The sequence below is a fragment of the Spea bombifrons genome, chromosome 8, assembly GCF_027358695.1.
Source record: "Spea bombifrons isolate aSpeBom1 chromosome 8, aSpeBom1.2.pri, whole genome shotgun sequence".
Lineage (NCBI taxonomy): Eukaryota > Metazoa > Chordata > Amphibia > Anura > Pelobatidae > Spea > Spea bombifrons.
The window spans coordinates 7,785,732-7,802,300 of NC_071094.1; the positions used below are offsets into that span (position 1 = coordinate 7,785,732).

Consider the following 16,569-nt stretch of genomic DNA (forward strand, 5'->3'; position numbering starts at 1 on the left):
TACATTTAAAGGGGGTGGGGGTCTTAGACTCTGCTGATATAATTGGGAATATGAGCCAGCAAAAGCATTAAACAGATTATCTCACCTCCCCGCACTGCTTTTTGTAATAGCTGATATAGTCCTTTCTGGCTGCCCTGACCTTTTTGCGTTATATAAAAAAGGTGGGGGGTAAGCGCACTGCATTGTTACTATTTACTGATTTTTTTAGCTATTTTTTGGGGGATGATAGTGTAGTCCTGTATTTTTTCAATTTTTAAGTGATGTTCTAACTAGACATTTTTACGTTCTATGGCAACAACCTATCGGTGCTTCTGTGTCATATGAACAACACAACATTTATTGTACTGCATCAACAGTCCAAGCAAAGTTGTTTATAAAGCTACATTGAGCAACAAAGTGCTAAATGAAACAGCAATGAAAAACAACATTAGCCGACTGAGAATTGGTTTCAAGTTATTTTTCTTCTTATAAAAGGTTAATAATTGAAAACAATGATTAATATCACCTCTTAGTCTTGTTTAGTAATTGAAAATGTGGCGCTCATCCATCTCTCATTTTCTGTTTTTACATCCTTTAGAAATCATTTTCTCTTAAGTTACAAGACAAGCAGCCGATCATGAAGACAAGGTCAAGTGGATCTATGAAGATGCAGGGAATTTGAAGGGACAGTTTACTTTAGCTGACAGCCCCACTAAAGAATAATACATATTAAAGGGTTATAATGCATAGCCCTAAACCTCTGAGTACTGGGAGAAAAATAAAGCACTTATATGATGTAGAAACTGCAGCTCTGCAGCTGCTGCTGTCTCCATCCTCCATGTTCTTGCCATTGATTGGCTGCTTGAAGCAAGCAATCAGCAGCAGGGAAGCACTTCCATTGAAGCCCATGCGAGGGCTTTTTGTGCATGTGTACGGGGGTCTGAAGAGACCCTCGCTGCAGCCCTGCCCGAGCCAGCACTGGAGATAACTGGACATGCCAAACACACCTTCTGGATGTAAAATAGCTGGGGAGTGGGGAAAGGTGCACATGCTTATAAGGGGGATTCTAGAGAACACATATGATGTCTGGCCTGTCCAACATTTAAGGGGGGGCAGAGGGTCCTAAATAATGTCTTTTGTTAAGAGAAACACTTAAGATATTTAAAAAATAGCTGAACCATTAAGCATTTTAAACAATGTTCTAGGATAAGGTGAATTAGGCTTGTACAGGTGGCATTATTTATTCATTCAAAATGAATTAACCCCTTGCAAAGAATGCCTTTATAAAAACACATATACACCAGACAAATAGAGACCATAACTCGTGTAAAAAATGTCAAAGAAAATTCCGCTTTTCACCACAGCCAAGGAATGAAACAAGACAAGTCAAATGAAGCCGCTTTAGAAAAAGAGGTCTGTTGTGAGTGAGCTGGGTAGGCAAGGGGGGGAAAAGGCCTTTTCTGTATGTCGCAAATCAAAGAACAGCTTCTGTAGAACAAAAGACAGACTGTTCACATCGGGGAGAGTCCAGAACAGTCACTGGAGAGCAACGGACAAGGAGGGTCTTATTCGTTGAATTAAAAGTCTCTCCAGGTGACAAATTGCCCCATTTTGTTGTCTTTTATTTAAATTCACGATTGTTATATCAGCTTGTAGCACATTCGTTTAAATAATAGTTTAATTTAAATGATCTTTTAAGAGGGGACAATTAGCATGGTTCTTATTTTTCAGATTTTTATTGATGTCAGGAAGATATTGTCACCGGAAAGCAAGGGAGGGAAAGAGGGACTTCATAAAGGTAAAAGAAACACCAGCATTTTGCCTTTTCTGTGTATTTTTTAGTCTTTCTTTTTTCAGACAATAGTTTATTTTCCCCAAAAATAACAAGGAGTGATTATAATAGCCATTAACCTTCGAAATTCTTCGAAATTTTTTGCCCCTTTTTGCACCTAATACATGGTGTTCTAGGCAGATAAATACGCATGTAGAACAATGGACACCTAGGGGACTTCTATATCAAATACTTTTATGAGACTGTTAATGGGATCAGCGAATCCTTTTTTAATGGTATTTTATATTGGTTTTAATAATTTTTATTTATTTATTGAATCCATTGAACTCTCATAGGAACCACATTTTAAACTCCAAATGTGATCAGCAATCAAAAGGTTACATTTCAGCCAGCCTGCCGCTCCACCCTTCTGCTCCATCTCCATAATCTCTGAAAGACCCGCATCTGATCCCGCCACCTTCCTGGAACTGACCTCATCCCCTTATTATGTAGCCTCGCTCTCTTTGTCTAAATATCTGTCAATTTTACCTCCTTATCGCAACATGCCCATGAAACGGGAGACAGACAGGTCACCTGAGATAAACCAATACAGTTGGAATAATACAATTCCCAGTGACTCTGACTGCTGACCTTTCCTCATGGGCGTCTGGAGATGAATACTGCTTGGTTTAACATTTAACCCAAGGAAAGAAAGCTTGCGTGGATTATCAGATAGGATGAAACTCCTGGGTTATGTCCTCAAAGTACACGTGATCATTTGCTTAATAACATTATTCCATATGCACTGAGGTTCCATCCAGCACTGTACATAAAATCACAGATGACAATCACTCTCTTTCTTCTGCTTCTGCCTCGAGGTACTCGCAAGAGTCCATCTGCTCCTACAAATTACTGGAGAATAAGGCTTGAATCTCCAGAAAAAGGGGTTTGTCACCCTTCCCACCCATCCATCCCCTCTGCTGCACCAGGAACTTGACTTTCCACCAGATTTCATGAAAAGGCCAGGCAAGCGTGCTCCAGTTACATGCAATATGGCTAATTGAAATGGCCCATCAATTACAAATTGCCATCAGGAGATGCTTCATGAAATATGGAAAGAAAATTAGCTAGCAAAAACCAGGGCAAATAAGGCACAAGGAAATTAAAATAAATACCATTTCACAGAAGATCTGCAAAATGTTAGGCAGCTGATGCATAAACAATATAGAAGAGATTTCAAATATGTAGAATAATATCAATATACAACATAAAATCAAGTGAAAAGGAAAAAAGTAGATGGGTGTAATAGATGAATTACAGTTGAATAAAATGCATTTTTCTATTTATTTTGGCTTCAAGACCCACAAAGCTTTATTTTTACGTATTTCTCTTTTTACGGGTATTTATGAAACAATAAATAATATAATAATATTATATAATAATATATAAACATTTTATATATTTAACACAGTAATGATTATATTTGTAAACATATGTTTTAACTCTGTATGTTGGGCCTTGCAGTTCCAGGAGGCAGCCTACTGGAAAATTCACCTCATTGCCTCTAGGTTGACGTGGAACCTAAATACCTCTTTCTTGTGTTTAACTTCCAAGCCAGCACCTAGAACCTCTGAACTTCCTACTGCCATGTTTTATGTGATCATGTTTAAAGGCGCAATACCATCTTGTTGTAGACTAGACCATCCAGCCGTACAATAGGACTGATTGCATCATTGGGTGGTGAGCCTCCCCAGTGTTCTACAGCTCAATGGGCCTTCAGAGGTGGCATCATATCCTGACTTTCAGTACAAAATACTTTGGGGCTGAGGAACAGGAGACATTGGTATTTAGGTTCTGAGGAGCTGCTGGAGGTGGTGTCCTTGGCCAGGCCTGCTGACTACTACTGCCGACACAAGTAGGGGAGGGCCTGACTAAATTCCTGCACTACATAGTGAATATAACACAACTACTGCTCTCCGGCCAGTTAAACACCATCAAACGGAGCCCTGCACGGTCTGTCACAGTGACCTTATAGCGGTGAATAATCAGCATGCAAGGGCGCGCCAAGCCCACAGTGCTAAAAAATATTCAACAACTGGAACTCCATGGAAAAGAGCATCTCCCAACATAAGTCCATCTTTATTATAAATGCTCAAAGGGGGGTGGGGGGGGTGGGTACAAAAGTCTGACAAACATAGCCACCTTACGTGTCGACTGCAATCACAGATCATCACCCTTAGCCCACTTGGTAACTGGCACACATCGTTTCACACACTCTTACATTCGTACAAACTTACACACTCAAGCTAACACACATACACCTTCAGGCTTGAACATACTCAATAACACATACTTACACTCTCATATTAACATACTCCCTCTCACACACAATTAAACACACACATCCATGCTCACAAACACACATACACATCCATGCTCACACGCAAACACTTACACATACACATCCATGCTCACACGCAAATACTTACACATACACATTCATGCTCAAAACACACACTTAAACATACACATTCATTTACACACTTATGTTAAGATATACTCCCTCTCACACACAATTACACAAATACATTTATAGTAAGGTTGTAAAACAACATAAGTACATGGTGGTATAGTACGTTCAAAATATTCGTTACCTAAGAGTGTGGGAACTGAGGGGTGAGTGAGAGATCAGTTAAGTGGTATGAGGAAAAAATATATAGGGGGGACTAAATGATGGAAGAAATAGGAAGAAAGGGAGTAAGAGTTGAGGGAGAGCATACAAGAGGGGAAATAAATTTCTCATCATTTTGTTTTTATTTACCTTTTTTACCCTGTAAAATGTTTATTTGATGCACATAGTGTGTAGAATGGAAGCTAGAATTGTTTTCCTTTCCAAAATACCAATGTATGTTTGCATTTCAGGCTCCAAGGGGGTAGTCTTAACATTTTTGACAACAACAGCGTTTGATACAACTGGTAGTTCAAACATAGTCATATTATCTCAAGTGAGGTAAGTGTGAGGAAATTAAAGCAAAGTGTCGTATCATTGCGCGATTGTTTATATCACTCCCTTGTTGATGCTCTACTCGTGATCATGGTATCATTTATTTATGAAAGGGAAAGGCAGGAGTATCCTGGGGTAGGTGAAAACAAAATGGCTTCCCATGAGCATTGTGTTGGCAATACCTTATAATAAAGACACAACAGAAGAGACTAACTGCAAATAATGAAAAGAATAGTGTCAGGAGGGACTTCACATGTCCGTGAATGCTTTGATGTGTAGATGGAAGAGCAATTTTGTTAGTATTCTCTCCACACATATCTTTAGTTTCCATAGACACTGCTGAATACCTACAGAAATGATGGTTCCTATTCATTTCTTAACTATTACAGCAAATAAGCTCCCAGTAGCTTTCATTCTTAAACCAACAAGACAGAAATGAACACCAAAACGATCAGGGAGAAGTGTCCCCAGACAAGGAAATGTTTACTAGGCTTTCATAGTCTAATAATAACTTTCAAAAAGCCTTTGAATACATTGAGTCCACCTAAGCATGGAAAGGCCCAAACTCATCATCTAATGAGGTTGAGTGTCTCCTTCTCTTAAAATTTGGATTACATCAGGTAACCAACACAAAAGCACCCGGGAAAAACATGCCATTTTACAAGAGAAATATCTCCATGGCTCATTCAACGGCTCATATCTCTCTCTTTTTTTGGAGAGTCAAATGAAAGGTGGACTAACTCACTGGACAGGGATTTGTCTCAGAAAATATTCCCGTTAATCAAATAGGCGTTCTCTATAAGACTGGCCAGTTGAGCGTCAGAGGAGTCAGCAATATAGCGTAGAACCTTAGAACTCTAATTGTTATCGCTAAATCTGACTGGTTCCATGTTTTAACCCCTTAATGACAAAGCCCGTACATGTATCATGTTATATGGGTAATTTAGTGGTAAGATTAACTAAAAATATTATTATAGAAGACCTCTTTCCTGAAAATCTCAACTGATTAACCCTTCCAACCATCCCAACTGGGGTTTTCTTTTCCAGGGCGGCTTATTTATGTAACCTTAAAAAGAAATATACTATCCGACGCAACTGGATTTTAAGATCCTTGTTGCTAAGCCAATTACAATAGGTCCTTTATCTGGATCTTTCAAGACAAATTGTGCGTCTTACGCAAACTATACCAAGCAATAAGAGGGTGGAAAAGAGACGGCTCCGCTTCTAATCTGGAAAAATCGATACACGTCCGGGAGCAGGGTGTAATGGGAGTCTTGTTGCCGAGCAACAAACTGTTGCTCCATCTCTAGTTTACGGCTTCCTGTATTATACGCTACAGGCAGTGGATACCGAACGTACCCTCGCTGATTGATTCCTGCTGTCACTGTACAATGGGGGAACATGATTGGATTTATACTAAGGCAATTTAAAGCCACTTCTCCTGTTTACTTTACACCTTAGTCCGTCCAACAGCTACAATATCCATTTACCAAGACAAGGCAGTCTGTGGGTCACCTGCTTATTGGATCACTACTTAATAGATTGTAAGCTTGCAAGACCGGAGCATGTCTCCTTCTCTACCTACGTGCGTTAACGTTATCATTAGATTTGTATCTGGTCAGTTTTTATATTGTTCATTTTTCATGATCTTCTAGTTATATTGCTGCATAATCAGCTGGCGCTCTAACAATAAAACCCTTAATTTGTCAAATTTTGCATGGATTTTAGTACATTTTACTGCATGCAAAGTGGTGCCTGCGTTTCCTTATTTATAGGCATCTGATTGTCCTCCTTTATTGGCTGCCTTTACCGAAGCAAGCGCCATAGGCTGCCGAAGGATGTGTAGTAGCCAATGATAGCTCAGATTGTATAGGTGCAGTTGAACTTCCAATGAAATCAAAGGGTACTCAGCTTATATATTTGTGAATCGAACAGCAGCTGCTTGCAAGTATGCAACATTAAATCAAAGCCATTGGGCGGCTGTAAGTCAACCCACAAGAGTACGAGTAGAACTCTCTTTGCTTTTAATAGGAACGCACCTGCGGGTATGCCAGTTGACCCATTGTGAGCTGCTGCACATGCTAAAGGAGGAATTCTGCCTACTACTGCGCATGCTCTGGCAGCATACATTGCTTGCTTAGTAGAACAAGGCAGGCAAGGAGGAAATTGAGAAGGCAAAAAATGTTCTACATAGATAGATAAAGAATGTGTTTTCTTGGTTTCATATACAACCAATGCTTTGATGTGTATTAAAGGTCTTCAATACTAGAATCTTTTTGGAGAATTCTATTTTTCCATGGAAAGAGCTAAAGATTTACATATTTTCCTCGGCATGTCGCAAAATTAAGAGCAGCTGAAAGGGGAGCCAAAGCTTATGCAACAGTGACGGTCCAGAACTAGGTCGCCTAGGGCCTTTTGTTTTAGTACGCCAAATTCTATAGATTGTAAGCTTGTAAGAGCAGAAAGCTCTACTTTTTCATACAAATACCCCCTTATCCATTTGTACTCAAGTAACACGTTTGGACTATTGCTAGTACCCTGGCCTAAACGGGTAAACTATAAAAAATGCATAACATCTAAAACGACTTTTTCAGAATAAAATTAGTTAAATACATAAAGGGTTAAAGAGCACATGATCAAATTATATTTCAGGAGGAGAAGTTCTAACACAAAACACCATTGTGTGTAATTGGAGGGTCAGAGTCATAGCGGTAGAAAGCATTGCTTCACTCAGAGGACAATGGAACGGCCTTCCAGCAGAAGTGGTAGAGGTTAATACACTGCTGGAATGTATGCATGCATTGTATGGATATAAGGCTGTTCTGAAGATCAAGGACCATGAATGTATTAAGGTCTTAAAGAAAACATGGGAGGTCTAGATGGGCCAAATGGGTCTTAACTGTTGTTAAATGTTATGTTCCAAAAAGTCCTCGGATCCTTAGTGGTTTTTACAAATGTATCAAGAATTTGGATGCACTCTTATTACATTTCATGAGAAATCTACACAAAAAACTGTGTATATGTGCTAACAGTATTTATGTAAATCAAACAAAAAAATAATTTAAACAAAACTATGTTTACAGCTTAGATTATTATATACAGTTAGTAACATTATGTATTTGTCAGGAAATCAAGCCATGTATTGTAAACTCTATTGTACACTCAACTCCCATCATCCTCTACCAATCAAAGATCAACTGATGGGTCTTGCGGTTCCCACAGCGAGAGATTACCTATTTCAAGAACTGATCTTGCACACGGTGCATATGTAATTCGGAAATGACTATACTGGCTACTTATCTACTTATGCGTTCTTGATTATTGGAAATATTGATAAAGGACCAGGCTTTGGCTTTTTCCCCCTTCTGCACAATACACGGCGGTTCGACATTATACGTACATAAAATCAGTGAGCAGAAAGGGCTACGAGAAAGTCCTGATCATTAAGTACTCACACAACGTGCATGAAGGTAGCTAGACATCAGTTAGAATTTCAATAGGTAGGCGACGGAGCGGACGCAGTGACTCAACTGGTCCTTTGATGTCATCAGGCTGCCCTTGAGCCGTTCTCTATCGTTTCTGTAGGGTTTCTGCTCGTACACATGGACATAGTGCCCCCACCTCCAACAGCCACCGCCCTTTGGAAGCATTGAGCTGTGTAATAATCACAGAACGCTAGCAGCTGCTTCTCTCCAGAGACCCTACATAGACAACACCTCTTTATTGTGCTCGCCAGCCGGCTTTTCCACCTGTGCCCCTTCTGGGACTATCTCCCGGCTGTACTGTCTCATCCTGCTAAGGAAAGTTACCCAACAGACATCATCAAACCCATGTTTCTGGGTACCATTTATTTGTTACAGAAGCTGAGCAAGTGATTCGTCCACAGAAATCTCTCCGTTACATGTGTAATAAACTATAGGCAAAGATCACATTACCAATAAATCAGGGTTTGGAGAAGTTCTTTCTATACTGAGGAACGCACTTCGGAGACATGGTATCATGTTCCCAGAACCACTCTCTTGCTAAGAGATTAGTCAGCAATTAGCTCACTGCTTCCAGTACTTAATGATTTCATCCATCTATGCAGGACTATTTTTAAAGCAGGACAAAAGGAGTTGCTGCCCAAGCTTACCTTAGGACCAAAAGCAGCTGTCCCTTGAGCCCCGAACTAGATCATAGACAAAGCACCTACAGGTGACTAAACATGAAGGGGTGGACAGCCATGGCGAGCACTAGCCAACCTCCTAATGTGAAATGCTCCCCCTTCACATATGAAAATTAGCATTATTACCTGTAGAATCCTTGTGTTTGTTGTTGAATGCCCCAGGCTTCTCCATTGAGTGCTGGAAGCCTCCTGACGCAAGCAACGGAGCAAAAGCTGCCGTGCTGCCCAAAGTAGGATTGGCAGCCGAGAAGAGGCTACGGTTCACTGACAGGAGGGTAATGGGATCCCAGTCCATAGATAAACCATTGCACCCCAACTCTGACACTCTCAGCCATAATCTGTGCCAGGGGTGCAAGCTGCCGCTCCACTTCATAATCCTCTGGAGAGGAGCTAGCTAGGACACCCATTCTCTCAAGCTTCTTCCAGCCCAGCAACTGTCAGCTCTAAAGCATGGCTACAGAGCTCTCTATGTGGAGCTTCATAGAGAGAATAAGTGGAGGCTAGAACCTCAATGAGAGGCTTCTGCAACTGGAGAATGACTACCTGTCCCAGCTGGTACTGTGACCTGTGAAAGGGTCCAAAATCAGATGTCTTATCTGTTCATCAGGTAGAGCTTTGTTGCCCACTGGGTATATCCGCTGTGGAAATTTGTCTAGGGCCCCATTATCATTGAAGATGGCCCTGCGTGGCAGGAACAGGTTCAACTCTATACAGGCCTAGGGCAAAATGCTTTTTTGGGGGCACCTGTGTGAGAACTTTTGTTCTTTTTATTTTTTATATCATTAACCAAGAGGCCATGTGTAATTAAGATAAGACTAGTCACCTTAATGACCTATTTTTTCATTGAGATATATTAATTGATGAATAATCCCTATTTTAACAATGTTATTATCTTTATTGTTAAAATTATACATATTTTCAGAGAAGCACTTCCAAAATCGCCATGGTTTGTAAATTCTAATAACTACAATTTTATTTAATATCCAGTCTTGATTGTTATGTTTCAGGTTAAATGCACTAAAAGCGTTTATGTCCTAGAATGCTCATATCCAAGCCAAGAAATTACCTCTAAAAAAAAAAAGTCTAATTAAAAATAGTGATAAGTGAAGAATTATGATCCTTCCCAGCACCCTTCCACTGGGAGTCACAGGTTACAGCATTTCATCAATATTCCAACAAGCACCTTGCTGCACCATAAACCTCCAATGACATAAATTTGCTCTTACGACTGGAAAAAGGAGCTGCCTGAAGATGTCTTTCAAGTGTCTTTGTGGTGGGATTTGAGCTACTGGTGAAGTCATAGGACAAGTCACCCATTATTTCACGCAACACACAGATTTTTTTTTAAAGAGAAGCTAAAGGAAATATATGCTCTTTGAATATTGTTTTAAATAAAATAAAATTTTTCGCACATTAGCGATATTATCTGCTTAGAACAGGGGTGCTCTAACTGCGGCCCTCCAGCTGCTGCAGGACTACATCTCCCATACTCCTCAGCCAGCCCCTTAGCTGAAGGAGCATTATGGGAGATGTAGTCCTGCAGCAGCTGGAGGGCTGCAGTTTGAGCACCCCTGGCTTGGAGCTTGGGATTCTTGTAGGGAGGTTTCCTGGACAACTCTCTAAAAAGACCTGTGTATTAAATGGTAAATTGTGTAATTGGATACACTACCGAAAGGTTTATCCATTCAAAAAAAAAACATAAAAAACAAAACAAAAAAAATACTATTTTAGTACTATTTTAGTGATAATACTACATAATAAGATTATTTTTTTTAAAAAAAAAAGATAATAAACAAGACCACTAAGCTTTGGCAAATACATTGTGACAAAGAAATAGAAGAGAAAAAAGTCACAAAACCAAAACACCATGATAAAAAAAACCAACTTGTGTACAGACAAAAACACACCATTAACCCTGTGAGAACCGGAGCAATATAGAATTGCCAAGTATCTCGTTCTATTAGTATGATCGGTGCTGACCTGAAATAAATATTACAATGACTCCCAACAATTCAACTTGGAAAAGAAGGACGTTTTTGTTTTAGGATGTGTTTGGCGATGAGGCAGTGGTTTTATGAGCTATTTATATAGGAAGAATGTTTCATTTATGCCTTTTAATATATAGATACATTTCCTGTGGTTTATATGCATTATAGTTAATTTTAGGGCTGTGTGAAGCTTGGTTCAATTTGGGGCAATAGCTTGAATTCTAAACTCTGGCCTACCCTGTGTTACATTAGAACTAAGGAGCAGGTAAAACCTTGGGACGCTGGAGGACACTGCTTCATCATCTGTTGTTATGAATCCTTCATGATCCATATTGGTGAAGAATATTGAAATTTTGCTATGTACGGTGAGTTATCCATAATTCCATTCACACAAGGAGTTAAGATGACACATGCTGAATATCCCTCTTTATGATCTAGAATCCCTGAATGGGAACAAAATTCCTCAGTGTCTCCTTTCTAGCAGTTCGGGATTTTGGGTATGAATGTATAACAGTGTGCCACAGCCCTACATATGGAACATATAAACAGAAGATGATATGTTCCTAAATTCAAGGAACAGTCAAGTCCCCAAAATTGTAGTTTTCTTTTTTACTGCATGTATTTTGGAGTTAGAAGATGAGACCTCTGAAGATGAGACCTCTGAAGATGAGACCTCTGAAGATGAGACCTCTGTCCTACCCTGGCTGGCTCTACTGAGACCATGAGGCTCTACTGAGGCTCTACACTCCCAATGAAGTTACTGAAGCAGCAGATAATTGTATATATGCTAGCAAAACATCAGTGTTCAGATAGCAAATATGTGAATGGCAGCTGCTACTCCCAATAGTTTCAACTGGAGATCAGCTCCCTTTGACTATAACGGTCGTTCTGCTGAGCATAAGCAAGGAGCATTCTGTGGTTCCAATAGAGGCAACTAGAGGATGAGACAGAAGAACTCCAATACCTATAGAATGCATGCGGTTAGAGTGCTCTTTTAAATTGTGTAATTGTGTAAATCTGTTAAACAATTAAAAAGCTATCAAAAGGTCATTCCAAACAATAATTCCAAATGTTGGGACTTATGGTTACACATGGTTAATAAAGTGGGCAAATCACGAGTGCAAAGAGAAAAGACAGGCAGGGAAATTGCAAACCATACATGGAAATTTCAAGAAGGCAGGCGTGCATGTTGGAAGCTGCGTGAGGGTAACGGTGGTGCAGACAGGGACAGTAAAGCGGTGAGGCAGACAGTTGTGATGTCATTTAACTGTATACTTGCACAATAGTTAACGTCCAAACTTTTGTGCGAATACAAAGTTTGTTAAGTTTGGATTTGGCAGCATGAAGTTGTGTAGCAATTGGTGGATATACAGAACAGTTTAAGTCAAATAAACTTGGTTGGTGGGGAAGAACTGATCATTGGGCAGACAAGTAAAATGTCCAGTAAACCTCTGGTCAGATTCCTCGCCGTGTGATGACATATGAGCACATAAACATGTAAAGGTAGCTATGGGGTAGATGGCTTTGAATGTCGAAATTATATGATTAGAACTTAATTAAGTGTGCTATACGGGGCATGTTCCTCATTAGTGTTCATATCTGTTTAAACCATGGGTCAGATGGAGCATCAAGACCTTTGGTGGAATGGCTGATAGAACCATCTGCTGGCTCGTGTATTTAAAAGGGAAATATTGTAGGCAAAAAAATTATACATTATTCTGGACCAATAACATAAAACCAGGTTACAATTTTTAGCAATTCTATTTTTTCCTATAATTTTTGTAACTCCAGCTGGGATTTCCAATTAAAAATAACAAATTCTGGGATACAAGCTCAGTTTAGTCACATGTGGGTGACAATTTATACAGTAAATTAAAAGTGATTCTTTTCTCTAACGGGTATCTGATACAGTTGTGTATTAAGCAGTGCGGAGGATACAGATAACATCTTCGTTCGGGATTCGGTGTACTGACAGCTTACATTTTAATCAGATACAGAATCATTTCCATGAGCATGCTTGATTACATCTGAATTTAATATATTCCAACGCCTCCTCTCTCGTCCCTAATCCTATCTTTTTCCCCAAAAAATAAACGTCTAATTCTAATACAATCGCTGCTCCCCCGCTTGCTACTGGTTCTCTCTTTGCATTTTATGGAAGGATGGAGGATGTATTCTGAGACAACGTTATCAAACCACAGCCTAGAACTCATGCCAAACTGGGGAATATGCATGTCTCCCATTTGCTTCCAGTCAGTGAAATTTAAATGTCATTTTTTAACATTATAGATGCAAACTGCCAGTTCCAAATGTGTTTTGCGATCTATATGGTACCCGTGAATTCACCAACGATAACCCTGTTGCACGTTTTTTTGTCCATTCATAGAGGGTGGTGGATACATGGAGCAGCCTCCCATCAGAAGTGGTAGAGGATAATACAGTAAGGGAATTTACACTGAAAAATTGACCGTCAGGGCATTTCAATTGCAAGCTCACGTGGCTTTAGAAAATAAAATCACCATGTCCGCCATAGTAAATACATGGGTGTGTCCAGCCATCGAACATCAGTCCTTATGCGTTAGGACATTCAGAACAAGGCCAATTCTCATCAATACGTTAAAAATATGAATGATAGATTTGCCTGTTATAGTTGACTTTCGAGCAGGAAGAGACGTTAGTCCTTTGAGTGTAGCTATGGGATTTTAAGACATTAGGGGCCTCCGTCTATAGTGTAAATGGTGAAAAGAATAATCACACAGATCTTTTATATACATTAAAATGTAGATATAGTCATGTGTCACCCTCCCATATCATCTGATGGTTGCCCATAGACCGGTGGGTAGTTTATTTGGCTTAGTTCTTTAACTTTTCAGCATGGGTCAAAGGCTTCGAACCACAAACGGTGCCAATTTCCATGTATAGGCTTCTCTAATGATGGTTGCTTAATGCTAAAGCATAATTCTAATTTCTTTTAGCATTGTAACTGTCCAAACGTGTTAAAGAGATCCAGGGATACACCCAGTTGAAGACAATAATGGCCTCCGCAGCCACTTCTACCGACATTCCTGCATTATTTCAGAAAGGCAGGGGTTAATACAATAATCAATTCACACCAAACACCACACCATGAGACCTCAGAATAATGATGCAGTATGTCAAGGCTCTAGAATGTCAGAGAATTCCCTACACTGGTCTCTGCTACTAGAAATTGCTGTGACATTTTGCTGTTCAATTCAATAGGCTCTTGGCCGAAAGGGGTTAAAACATTAGATCATTTGCAATGACGCCCTGAATATAAAGCTTCACGTTATAGCCCTATAGTCTGCATCAACTCTTGGGTTCTAATTGAAAGCATCAAATACCAAATGCTTTCTCCTGCTGGATTAGATAGACCATCTTTGTACCTCCAGTAGTTCCATATGACCCCCCCCCAATTTCCAGCTTCCACCCCTTGTAATAAGGTTCAACCAATCTCCGTGGTAACAAGCCATAGCACAACACTCAATGAGTTTCACTCACAAGACCAAGAACTGCCCAACGGAGGCCATGACTGGTGGTTGAGAGCCAGCCTCGCCCATTTCAAGGTAGTCACTGGGAACAGCCATGTCCAGATCCAGGTTTATTTTCTACCAGACATAAAAGTCATTAAAAAAGCCATTTTGATTGACTGGTAAAACTGGAGAAACAGGGACCTTCCAGTGGTTATATAGAAACATAGACTTTTCCGGCAGATCAGACGCATTTGGTCCATCTAGTCCGCCCATGGAGAGAACCAGACCTTAATCAGCAGTTGGTCTCGCCCAAGATGCCATATGCCTAGTCCATGGATATTTAAGTTCCATCACTGTACTAGCCTTCTAATGGAAGGTAGTTCTATTATTTACCACCGTATCGTTGCTATGGAGACTGCACCACATCTAACACTTTACACAAGAACACACAATCTCTATCAAGACTAGTCATCAGAGCCCATTCTATAAAATTACTAAGGAGTGCCTATGTTTCGAGAAACATTTGACTTTATTGCAAATATAGTTTCACAAACTTTTTTCTACCTAAAAAGACGAGATCTTTGTGTATTAAGGGACGCCTTTCAGAGCCCATCCGTGCATCGCTGGGATGTATTAGATGAGCATGAGGCTGTCTGTATTCTTGGACACTGAAGGTTACGCTCACTCAGTGAATTAAGGCTCCACCTAACTTGCAGGTAGTCCCACTAGCCGACTGGCAACTTCATTCGCTTAAATACTATCTCCCAGAGTCTTCCTTATAATAACAAACGATGTGCCTGCATAGTAGGAAAACCGGGATTCATAGGGAGGGATCCTAACTATGAAAATGGATTTAAGGCTTAATTTGCATACAATATCTCAAAACATGGGCATCAGCACTCTTGGGTTAAATATATATAATATATATATATATATATATATGGGCCACTCTTGGTTTATACAGCTATTGAAATCTACAGGCCCATCCCCCGCCCAATCTCAGCATCTGGTGACGTCAATAAGTGCACCTTTCACCATTTTCCGATAATCATGGTTTTTCGTTTCTTTTCTAGGTGCCTAATTGTATAAATATGTGAATAAAGGAAACCGCTTGCAGAATATATCATCATTAATTACAATAGAACAATGTAGATCTACAGCTTGGGGAAAAAAAGCCATTCACTGCTATTACGTTAACTGTTTAAAAGCATATAATAACATCTTCTATGCAAATTTGTATCCGATAACATAGCTATTTTCCAATTTCCATTGCGTAACATTCTATATATTTCATATACATTGTAGCAGCCCACTGTCTCGCATGGTTTGCTGTAAAGCCTACGAGTCGTATGCTTCTTTTTATGGAAGCATGTGTGATATTATACGATTAGCTGTGTGATCGTGCATTCGTAACCTTATCAGCCAGCCATAGACAGATCGGTAGACTGTCATCCACTATCAAGGCTCTTCCATTCAGCTATACCTAATTTCTAAAGCAGGATCTGGCAGATAAAGGGAATGACAATGAGGCAGACATTAAAACAGCAGCCAGCATGCAAATCAGATGGTGCCAGTTCATTCATTAACATGCGCCGTCCATGCAAAATCTCAGCATACTATAGTATGTTTGCTCAGCTCTTTCTATAGGCGTGAGGACAGCTGGTAGAAGGGTGCAAAAGAGCCTACCTGGTGCGGGAAGGAACAAAAGGGGCTTGAGCGATGTGCTTCTCCTCCTTGTTCTGGGTGTGCTGCCTCTGAATACAGCAGAGGGGAGAAGCAGCAGGGTTGCAGCTGTGTATTTGCGAGAGGAACAGAACCTACACAGTGATATCATCAGCTGAGCCTAGTCTTCTTCTTCTCCGCTCCTCCTCTCCCTGATGCTGCAGGGCACTGACTAGGAATCTCAAATCACAAATCACTCACATCCTACAACGGGGAGGAAAAAAAAACCCGGCTGGCAGAACAGACACGATGCCGTACCTGCCAAGCTTTGGGCACTTGCATTTTGGAGAGAAAGAGAGTGAGGGGTATTTAATGGTCCAACGCTCAATACATTTATCTAATGACTCTTATCCATTATTTAGCGTGTGCTGGTGATATCAGAGCGTCCGTTTTGATGGTTCGGTAAAAAAAAAAACACACTGTGATTATGTGCATTATTTATAGGTTGG

At 40.1% G+C, this 16,569-nt stretch overlaps 1 protein-coding gene across 2 annotated transcripts in view; it reads right to left on the bottom strand.

The window, feature by feature from the left end:
- The window catches only part of L1CAM (L1 cell adhesion molecule), a 72,737-nt gene extending 56,448 nt beyond the window's left edge, over positions 1-16,289 (bottom strand). The window contains exon 1 of one of the 2 annotated variants that reach the window (XM_053474230.1): positions 16,085-16,289. The gene's annotated coding sequence lies outside the window, so the exon portion shown is untranslated. The remainder of the gene's footprint in view (positions 1-16,084) is intronic. The other variant, XM_053474232.1, reaches the window with a different exon arrangement.
- Positions 16,290-16,569: the final 280 nt, after the last annotated feature.